The sequence below is a fragment of the Hibiscus syriacus genome, unplaced genomic scaffold (assembly GCF_006381635.1).
Source record: "Hibiscus syriacus cultivar Baekdansim isolate YM2019G1 unplaced genomic scaffold, ASM638163v2 tig00110123_pilon, whole genome shotgun sequence".
Lineage (NCBI taxonomy): Eukaryota > Viridiplantae > Streptophyta > Magnoliopsida > Malvales > Malvaceae > Hibiscus > Hibiscus syriacus.
The window spans coordinates 561,225-571,976 of NW_024062599.1; the positions used below are offsets into that span (position 1 = coordinate 561,225).

General features: G+C 35.0%; 1 long non-coding RNA gene across 1 annotated transcript; it reads left to right on the plus strand.

Moving 5' to 3' along the window:
* Positions 1 to 639: 639 nt before the first annotated feature.
* On the plus strand, positions 640 to 10,145 carry LOC120215577. The gene is made up of 3 exons (XR_005524969.1): positions 640 to 650; positions 2,398 to 2,402; positions 9,333 to 10,145. It is a non-coding gene; the product is annotated as an uncharacterized LOC120215577 (long non-coding RNA).
* The last annotated feature ends 607 nt before the right edge of the window (positions 10,146 to 10,752 follow it).

Consider the following 10,752-nt stretch of genomic DNA (forward strand, 5'->3'; position numbering starts at 1 on the left):
ATGGCACCAACAGAACTAAAAGAATTAAAAGCTCAAATTCAAGAGTTATTGAAGAAAGGTTTCATCTAGCCAAGTTTTTCTCCATGGATCAATTGATGAGGTTGTGCATCAAGTATCGAGAAATCAACAAACTAACCATCAAGAACCGTTATCTCATCCCAAGGATCGACGATCTCTTCGAATAAATCAAAGGAGGGTGCGTGTTCTCCAATATAGATTTGAGATCGGGGTACTATCAGTTAAAGATTAAGGGTGCGTGTTCTCCAATATAGATTTGAGATCGGGGTACTATCAGTTAAAGATTAAGGATGCCGTCATAGCCAAGACAATATTTAAGATGAGGTATGGTCACTGTGAGTTCCTTGTAATTCCGTTTGGACTCACTAATGCCCCAGCGATATTCATGGATCTAATGAACAGAGTCTTCCACCCATACTTAGATCGTTTTGTGGTGGTCTTCATAGGCAATATTCTGATATATTCATGATCAGAGAAAGATCATGAGAGACACCTTCGTATAGTTCTATAGAATCTCTGAGAGCGTTGGTTGTTTGTCAAGTTTGGGAAGTGTGAGTTCTAGTTGTCTGAGGTTTCATTTCTAAGTCACGCAGGCCATTTTAGAGTGGGAAACCCCAAAGAACGTGATCGAAGTGCACATTTTCTTAGACTTTGCCAGGTACTATCACAATTTGTAAAGGGTTTCTCGATGATAGTTGTCTTGATGAATAAGTTACTTCAGAAAGGAATACCGTTTATTTAGGGTGAAAACACTAGAGGAGTTTTGAATTGTTGAAAATCATCCTGACGAAAGCCTCAGTCTTAACCCAACATGAGTTGGGGAAAGACTTCATCGTGTTTAGTGATACCTCACTAAATAGACTTGGTTGTGTCCTGATGCAAGAAGGAAAAGTATGAGCTTATGCATCTCGTCAACTCAAGCCTCACGAGCAAAATTAACTCACCAACGACTTATAATTGGCAGCGGTGGTTTTTACACTCAAGATTTGGAGACACTACCTTTTTAGAGAGAAATGTCACAACTTCTAGTATATTCGCGATCAGAGGAAGAGCATGAGAGACACCTCCATATAGTTCTACAGACCCTATGAGAGCGTCAGTTGTTTGCCAAGTTTGGGAAGTGTGAGTTCTAGTTGTCCGAGGTTTCATTTCTGAGTCACGCAGTGGCAACTAATGGTATCTAAGTTGACCCCAGAAGATTCAGGCCATTTTAGAGTGGCAACCCCCAAAGAACGTGATCGAAGTGCACAGTTTCTTAGACCTTACCATGTACTATCATCAGTTTGTAGAAGGTGTTGTCAGAATTGAGGGTGTTATTAGTATGTTTTAGTTTATCTAGTGAAGGTAGACTTTTTTGCAAGTTGTAAGTGAGTGAATTTAAGATGTTCTAGAGTTTTGAATGTCGTATGAGGTTCGCGTGAAACAAGTCCACCGAGGTGAGGCCTTGGGTTTCACGTTTTATGATAGGGATATACTTTTTTTTAGGGGTCGATTGTGTGTACTGACAGACAAGTAGTTGTGCAGAAATATCCTCCAAGAGGCATATTGTAGCCCACTCACAGTTCATCCAGGTAGTTATAAAGATGTATCAAGAGCTCAAACCATTATATTGGTGATCGGGCATGAAAAAAGAAGTGTTTAAGTTTGTTGCTAAGTGTTTGGTATGTCAACAAATCAAAGTATAACACTAGGACCCTTCAAGGTTACTTCAATTAATTCAGATACTGTAGTGGAAGTGGGACAGAGTGATTATAAACTTCATGATAAGATTATCAATGACTAGGTAGAGGAACGATGCATTGTGGGTTATTGTTGTAAGTTTAACCAAGACTGCTTACTTTCTACTGGTTTGGATGGATGACACTTTAGATTGGTTAGCACAATTGTATGTTCGTGAGATTGTGAGGTTACATGAGGTACAAAAATCGATCATTTTAGATAGAGATCCTTGTTTCACTTTTTGGTTTTTGGAAAGATCTTTACGAATCCCTAGGTACCAAACTCAACTTTAGCATCGAATTCCACCCTCAAAGTGACGGTTAGGCCGAGCGTGTTATTCAGATTTTAGAGGACATACTTAGATGCACCATCTTACACCATGATGGTTGTGCAGAGAACCATTAGTTGTTAATAGATTTTACCTACAACAATAGCTATCAGTCTAGTATCCAAATGGCTCTTTACGAGGCTTAATACAGCTGCAAGTTTAGAACTACACTTTATTAGACAAAGCTCAGTGAGGGAAAGATAGTGGGCTTGAATTTGATTAGAGAATCTAAAGAAAAGGTTTGGTTAATTTAGAGTCAATTTAAGAAAGCTTTCATAAGAAAAGGTCATATGCAGACTTAAAACATAAATATATTGAGTTTGTCGTGGTAGACAATGTGTTTCTCAAAGTGTCTCCATGGAATAAAGTACTCCAATTTAGACGAAAGGGAAAGTTGATCCCGCATTTCATAGGGTCGTATGAGGTACTTGAGAGGGTTAAACCCATAACTTACCCCTCAGCCTTACCCCCAGAGTTAGAAAGCATCCACAACGTGTTCCACATGTCTATGCTTAGGAGATATTGTTCAAACTATCTCAAATCTTACCCTTAAGATATATTGAGGTAAGCCAAAAATATGAACCATGAGGAAGAGCGAGTAAGGATATTGATAATGGATGTGAAGAAATTGGGTAACAAGACGATTCCCCTGGTGAAGGTCTTATGGAGGAACCATGGAGTCGAGAAAGCCACTTGGGAAACCAATGAGGATATGCTTTTCTATCTAGTTAAATTTCAAGGACAAAATTTCTTATTATGAGGGGAGAGTTATAACGCCACAGATCCCAGGTTGGTAGCTTCAGGTAACCCGATTGGGCCTCAAGTGTAAGCTAAGAGACCAATTAAAGATTTAAGGTTAGTTATGGCCTTTCACGAGTTTGGGCTTGAGCCTATTTAAACTTTAAAAGGATATATTTAGTTGGAAACAAAGTTGGAAGGACCAAAAGGATAAAGTTTCCCTAAAACTACCTAAAGGTTGGTTTTCCTTATATGGTGCATATGTCACGTGAGATATTGTCTCCTTGTCTCTTTCTTCTTCCCTTTCAAAATTTATTCTTCTTCTTCTTAAAATTATGTGAAGGTGAAAGCTTTATTTATTCTCATTTATACTCCAGAGTTTCCAAGGTAAGAAATGCGATCCCAATATCTCAAGCTTTCATTAATACCTCACATTTCATGTGTTAGTCATAGAGAGCCTTAGATCTTTGATATCATATTACTACTCTTTTTGGGTATCTAGATGAGTTGATAACTCATTTACTTTGGTCTTGATTAGTGAAAGTAGTAGGGAAAACTTGAAGGTAAAAGGGAAAGAGAAATTGACCCTTGGTTTATTTAAGATAGTTTCCAGCAACTAGGAAACTAAGTAACACATCCACAACTCTTTCAATAGTTTTCAACATCTATGAAACTAAGTTAACAGATTCATAACTCTTTCATACCATTTGTAGTTATTAGAACACATCATAAAAATACCAATACTATTCTTCAGATGGCTTAAAAACAAGAGAAATTAGGAATATGAGTATCAATACTTCTTCAAGGAGTATTGATACTAATGACTTGGTCTTGATACTCGCAGGGTAGTATTGATACCGGTTAAACATAGTGAATTCCATAATACCATTTTGGTATCGGTACTCATGGGTAGAGTATCGATACCCCAAATAATATCAATACCCTAGCTCAAGAGTATCGATATTGGTCCAACAATATCAATACTACCCATCATTTTCAGCTGATTTTAAAACTATAGTATCAATACCCAAGAGTGAGTATCGATACCATTGAACATTTTTGGGCAAAAAGCCCAAGTTAATTAAAAGAAATGTAGAGAGACTCAATAACACTATTACACCATCAAATATGATTACAAGTGAGAATCATGGTTAAAATGCAATTATAACTAGAAACAAAGTTAATTAGGATAACATAAAACTAGACTTGGTTGATGCTCGGGAAAACAACTAGGAAACCCAACTCTAGTTGATGATAATAACTTCAAAGTATGGAATTTATGGATATCCTTAGGTAGTGCACGAGGCACTTTGAGACTAACAAGGGAACGAGACTCGAACCCTCGCGATGGGTGGGTTAGTTGGGTGTTTTGTCCGATGTAGAGATTTAGAACCTTACCCTCGGTATACTAGAGGGGTATGTGTTCCGAGATGTGTAACCCTCTGACCACACCATGATGTATACTCTAGAGCAGTGTGAAGTATATGAGTATACTCACTTTCTTTATTGCACTCAATAGAATGAGCATTGATGAACACATTTAGTATGGTTTAGTTGTTAGTATGGCACTAGGCTAGTGAGCTTAACGTTCAAAAACTGTTTCTGTATATAGGTCTTCAGGAGGAGCATCCGAGGATCATATCGTGCAGTTGACATTCTAGACAGTTCGAGCAACATAGTACGTCTTGAGTCATTTCTTTAGAGGGCATGTATTATTCGTAGAACTACTTGTATTTGAGTCATAATTTTATTTTTAATAATCTATTGTATTATTTTTATATATTATTTTGGGAGTTCCCATGATGTGAACTTGATTTAATTATGTTTTGATTTATTTCATTTACAAAAGTTTTGAACTGATGATTTAAGAGGCATTTAAAGAAAAATTTTTGGAGTTAACCACTCCAGTGGTCCCATTTGACATTCTAATTGGTTGAATTTTTGCATAACAGATTAGGGTGTTACAATATTGGTTCATCACATGCTTATTAAAATCGAGTTTAATTTGAGTGGGTACACTTCCCTATGTCCACGTAGAGGTGAATACCATCATGAGGACTATAAGGCGTGTGCCCCAGGAGCGGTCTGTTAGCCCATGCGGAGGTGAAAACCATCACGATGGAGTAGCTTCTCAGTTCCACTTAAATGGGATGGAGTGGGGTTTTAACTTAATGCCATGAAAAGCAACTATGTAGTGTGTGAGGGTGAAAACCATCACGATGGAGTAGCTTCTCAGTTCCACTTAAATGGGATGGAGTGGGGTTTTAACTTAATGCCATGAAAATGCAACTATGTAGTGTGTGAGGAAAAAAGAACATACAATAAAAGCAAACAATCATAAAGTGGAGTTCTCAAATCCTTTATTTAATATGAAGTCATTAGCTGACAAATTATTCTAGCTATTCCGTGGTTAATCAAATTATAAACACAAATTTATTCTAAACAGACCATAGATCAAAAATTAAATTAGGGTAAATTTATAATTTTTATCGTAAATACAACAAATTAATTGACTAATGGTAGACTCTCTAAACCTCACCAGTGGAGTCCCCCAGTTGTCGAAGCGTTCTTTTAAAAATTGAATAAAATGGTCGGTTAAAAATATAGTTGCCTCAACTAATTTGGGACTTGAATTTGAAATAATAAAAATTGTTTGTGGAGTCGGCACCAATCTTTGATTAGGGTGTGAATGGGCACCCAAACCAAACTTTTTATGTTTATAAAATTTATTTCAATTATATTAAAATAATATTTTAAATTCTTCGTACTAGATATTAAGTTAGGGAGTCGATTACACGTGGGAAATGATTAACACTCCCATAGCTCCCTAAATTGATACCTGGTCAATTAATAATTGTCTTTGCAATGAAATTTACGAATTCAAATATAATTTAATTTAAGATCCCTTTTTAAACACATAGAAATTAATCCTCAAATTTATGAAAGGATAAGTACGACATTTAATTATTTCTTGTCATATATAAAAAGACCTTTTATGCCTTAAAACAATCAGTTTATATTTTAATAAAAACAAAGAAATATCGATGTTCCATTCATAAATTCATTGTTAATCCATATTTTTAAATACATGTAATAAAATAATGTAAATTAATTATATGTTACCAATCCTTTAGAAAGAATAAGGACATTTCATTATTTAAAAACATTGAAATCAGACCTTTTATACGTTCTAATGGTCAGTTCTCGGTGAATTTAAATAAAAGAACATTATCTTTTTCTTTCATTCCTAAGTTTTAGGTGCGACCATTTTTAGAGTTTCACTTAGTAGGATACCATTTTATTTTAAAATAATCAAATGTGACCTTCTTATACCTTAAGCATTCACTTCTAAAATGAAATGATATTACCCTTAATCAAATTATTTTGATCGAGCCAAGCAATGCTTATGAGGATATCCTACATATTAATTAAAAGGATAAAACCCTGACTTATATGTACCAACAAACATATTTACATGCATAACATAAATAAAAAATAAATAAAATAATATACTGCATTATACTAATATATATATATATATATATATATATGGTTAGTTAAAATAAACATATACATGTATATAAAATAATACATAATATTGAAAAATTAATTTATACCTTATAGATTTATACTTTAAAATATCATATATATATATATATATATATAAAATTTAAAAAGTAGAAATAGATTTTATTATATACATATATATGTAACTTATATAATTTATAAAACGTGGGTTTTATACAAGTTTTATCAATAAAAACTAACCTATAAAACATTATCAACATTTAAAAATATATACAAAATAAAATACTTTATATTATATATATGTGTGTGTGAATTAAAAGAATGAAAAAATAGCACAAGGTTTAATATAAGTATATATAAATATAAAATATTATATTATATTATAAGAATATCATGCTTGCACACATATACTAAAACATTGACTAAAATGAATAATAAAATAGTAAATTTTGGGATCTATTTGCAAATATAACGAAGGATAAGGATTAATAGCACAAATAAAATGAATTATAAACTAGAAATGCAAATAACCCAATAATGTTGTTCAGGACCAACATATAAAGTTTCAAAAAAAAACAAAATATGAAAAATAACATAAACTAAAATATAAAGCAATATGGACCAAAATATAAGATGTGAGAAATTAAGATCTCGAACTTGAAAATTAAAACATCAAATTGGTGACCAGAATACAATAAATGAAAATATAGAAGTGCAAACATTAGAATTAATAAAAAAACAAAAAACATTAGGGACCTAAATGTAAAAATACGAGTAATATAGAGGGACTAAATATGATTTTCCATTTTTTAACTTTCGTAAATAATATAAAAAATAAAAGTTAAATTAACATAAACAGTACCCTGTTTCAAATTAAAATAATGAAAAAGACACAACTAGTGAATGTTCTGTAAAAACACACTAAAACTAGGATGGCCAAAGTGCGAATTTACTTCAACTATTTCATTTTACCAAGTTTAATATTAGCCGGATTAGACAACATTTATATGTTTCGATGCAACAACAATATGTTATTTGTAACAAGTAGTTTTGTTGGTTGGTTAATTGGGCATATTTTATTCATGAAATGGGTTGGATTGGTATTAGCCGGGATACAACAAAATAATTTCTTTAGGTCTAATGTACTTATTCGATCTAATAAGTATCTTGTATCAAAATTTAGAAATTCTATGGCTCACATTTTTAGTATTCTCTTATTTATTACACGTGTTTACTATTTAGGTAGAATGTCGTCACCAATTCTTAGTATCAAACCAGCTCCTCCTCCGCCTGGAGTATGCTCCCAGAAATATAGCTATCCCTACCCCCTTACGTCAATCCCATGAGCCTCTTATCCATACTTATTCGATCATGGTGGGGGAGTTCAACAATGTGGTAGGAGTTATCTTTCAACCATTTGAATTTTCAGTTACTTTTTTTGAAAGAGGAAGAGCTTACCTGAATTGATGTCTACTGGCTCAGCTAGCATGACATTGAAATAGGGTGCTTAGCTTAGAACCCCAATTGAGCTTGTTCACTCACTCAATGCGCTTAATACTAGAGGGGTTTTAGCTTTTTTCTACAAGAGGATCAATGGGAAAAAGAATTGAACTGGCTTAAAATCTCAAAGAAAATAGCTTAGGCCTTTAACCTATCCCTCTTATCCATAGCTTGCTTGAAAGAATAGTGATTTTGCAAAAGAACTAGCTTACCTGCAAAATTATTTAGTTATTTAGACTAAGGGGAGAGAAGGTCTTTCCGTTAGAAAGGGTAAACATAGCAGACACCTTTTCCATGTTAGGAATGTTTAAAATAGGGGATAGAATGCCACTGATCAATGATAAAAGTAGCTATGATTTAGTGATAGTTTCCGTTGAGAGGTGAAAGAGTTGCTTTGGTTCAAGTCAAGAAAGAATTTGACTAGGAAAGAAAGGCTCTATGTTTCATAGAGATAGAGGTATACTATATAACAGATTGCTAGCAATGATCATTTTCCATTTAGAGTGATAAGCTAATTAGAATGATAGACTATGGATACGACTTGCAACTCCTACTCGAGCTTATGAACATTCTTTGTACACTTGCCCTTAGCTTGCCCTTTCTTCTGGTAGATTGATGAACTTGCCTTCGTTGATGAACAAGGCTCCTTCGGACCCTGGAATTCTTCTCTTTCTCCCAGAAAGTGCTATGTTAGTTTTTACCTAATCTATAAGGAAACGATCCCATAACAAGACACACCAAAAATAACTTCTTTCACACCTTCAACCTCAACTGGACCAGGATTTCGAGATATCCCTTCTGATGACTATATGAAAAGATGAATAGGAAATCCAGCGGCAAGGCAAGGAACTTCCGCCCATTAGATTAGTCCCTCTTTTGTTCGTAGGCATCCGTCTCATCTCGTGCAGTAGGAAGCATGAAATGAGGAAGCAGTCAAAGAATAACATTTACTATTCTTTTCATATTGATGAAAATAGGATTCATACCCAAAAGAGGATGATATATCCTCTCTCAAAGTAGTCGTAACGTAAGGTTTTTACGTAAGGTTTAGCGTAACCCTATTTCTCTTAAATCTTAGCATCGGGATTCCAAGGGTCCACTAAGGCATGTAGAGATACCCTCACAACCAGTTTAGACATCTAGGGTCTAAAAGGAGTCTTACCAATATTATATGGATTTTTTTCCTTGCTTGAATTACGCAACAACAAAGCTAAAGAAGGTATGTATTGATCTGTTTTGTCTTGCTATGATTCACCTTTCTTGCTTACTATTCTATATAAGTAAGACCACTCTTGATGTTGGTAAGCCAACTATTAAAGTTCATAGGTAGGTGAAAGGCCATGGGGAGACACCATCTATGATCCATGGATCTCCGATTGAGAAATCGTATCCAAGCTCCATGGCTAGTCTGTGCTCTTTGGACTTTTAAAACTTAGTGAACTGAAACATTTGAATAACTAAAGGAAGTGAAATCAATCGAGACCCCATTAGTAATAGCGAGCGAGAGCAGATTGAGGGTTTGAAGAAAAAAATACACGAAGCCTCTCCTTACCAGTCGAGCTCTTTTAGAGCCTCAGCAAAGTGTTCACTTTCTTTTTGCTAGGTTTCATTCGATTTATTGTGGATTGGATGATGGAAAAACCAGTAAGCCCCTTAATTTTCTATTTAAAAAAGGGCGCAATGAACTGTAACTGTGAAAAGGTTGGAAGATCTGGCCAAAAAGGGTGATAGTCTTATGGATTCGTTCCCATTGTTCGATCATTCCTAGTAAAGCAAGACGTGTTCAAATTATGATCACTTTTACGCGAGAAAGGGGACCACCCTCTAAGCCTAAGAATTCCTCAATGATCGATAGCGTACAAGTACTGTGAGGGAAAGGTAAAAAGAACCCTATTTATGGAGTACGATAGAGAACTTGAGATCTGATGTGAACAATCAGTCGAAGGAGAGGAGCTTAAAGCCTTTACCTGATATTAGTAAAGTGTACTTACTCTTACGGTGTACCTTTAACATGATGGGTCAGCGAGGAAATGGGAACAGTGCCTTAAGCTTTTAGGTGTAGGCACTTTCTAGAGGTGGAATCATATAGTTCTTCCTATTTGTCCCAACACCGATCGATCTAGCCTTGAGCAAGTTGAAGATACCTCTAACAGCCCTTGGAGGACTGAACCCACGTATGTGGCAAAATACGGGGATGACTTTTGGCTAGGGGTGAAAGGCCAACCAAAATTGGATATAGTTGGTTTTCTGTGAAATCTATTTCAGTAGAGCGTATGATGTCGATGGCCTAAGGTAGAGCACTCAATGGTATAGGGTGGACCTATTTCGCCTTACCAACCCTAGGGAAACTCCCATCACAAATCGAGGCAAACCCACGAGAAAATGTTAGCACTATCACCATCCAAAGTGGTACAATTGCCAAACAACCAGTCTAGAGGATGTTGGCGCAAATCTCCAAAAGAATGGAGAAGAACCGAAATCCCAAGAAGAAGAAAAAAACAATTAACTCAGAATCTCATAAGGACAAAGGGATTAAAGCAAACCCAGAAAAAGAAGAAGTAAACATCATAATCCAATCCAACACCATCTCCCTATACCACTCTGTCTCCTTTTCCTTCAAGGTTGATAAAAAGAGACAAACAAGCTGAAGAGAAGGATGTCTTGGAAGTATTTCAAAAGGTTGAAATCAACATACCTCTCTTTGACATAATCCAAAAAATACCAAGGTATACTAGATTTCTTAAAGACCTCTGTACCATAAAAAGAAGGTTTACCGGAGTAGAAAAGGTGAATTTAGGAGAGCATGTTTCAACTGTCTTCCAACGAAAACTTCCACTAAAGTTAAAAGATCTAGGTATGTTTGCTATACCTTAGAAAATTAGTGAAGTTGGAATTAAACGTGCAATGTACGATTTAGGAAC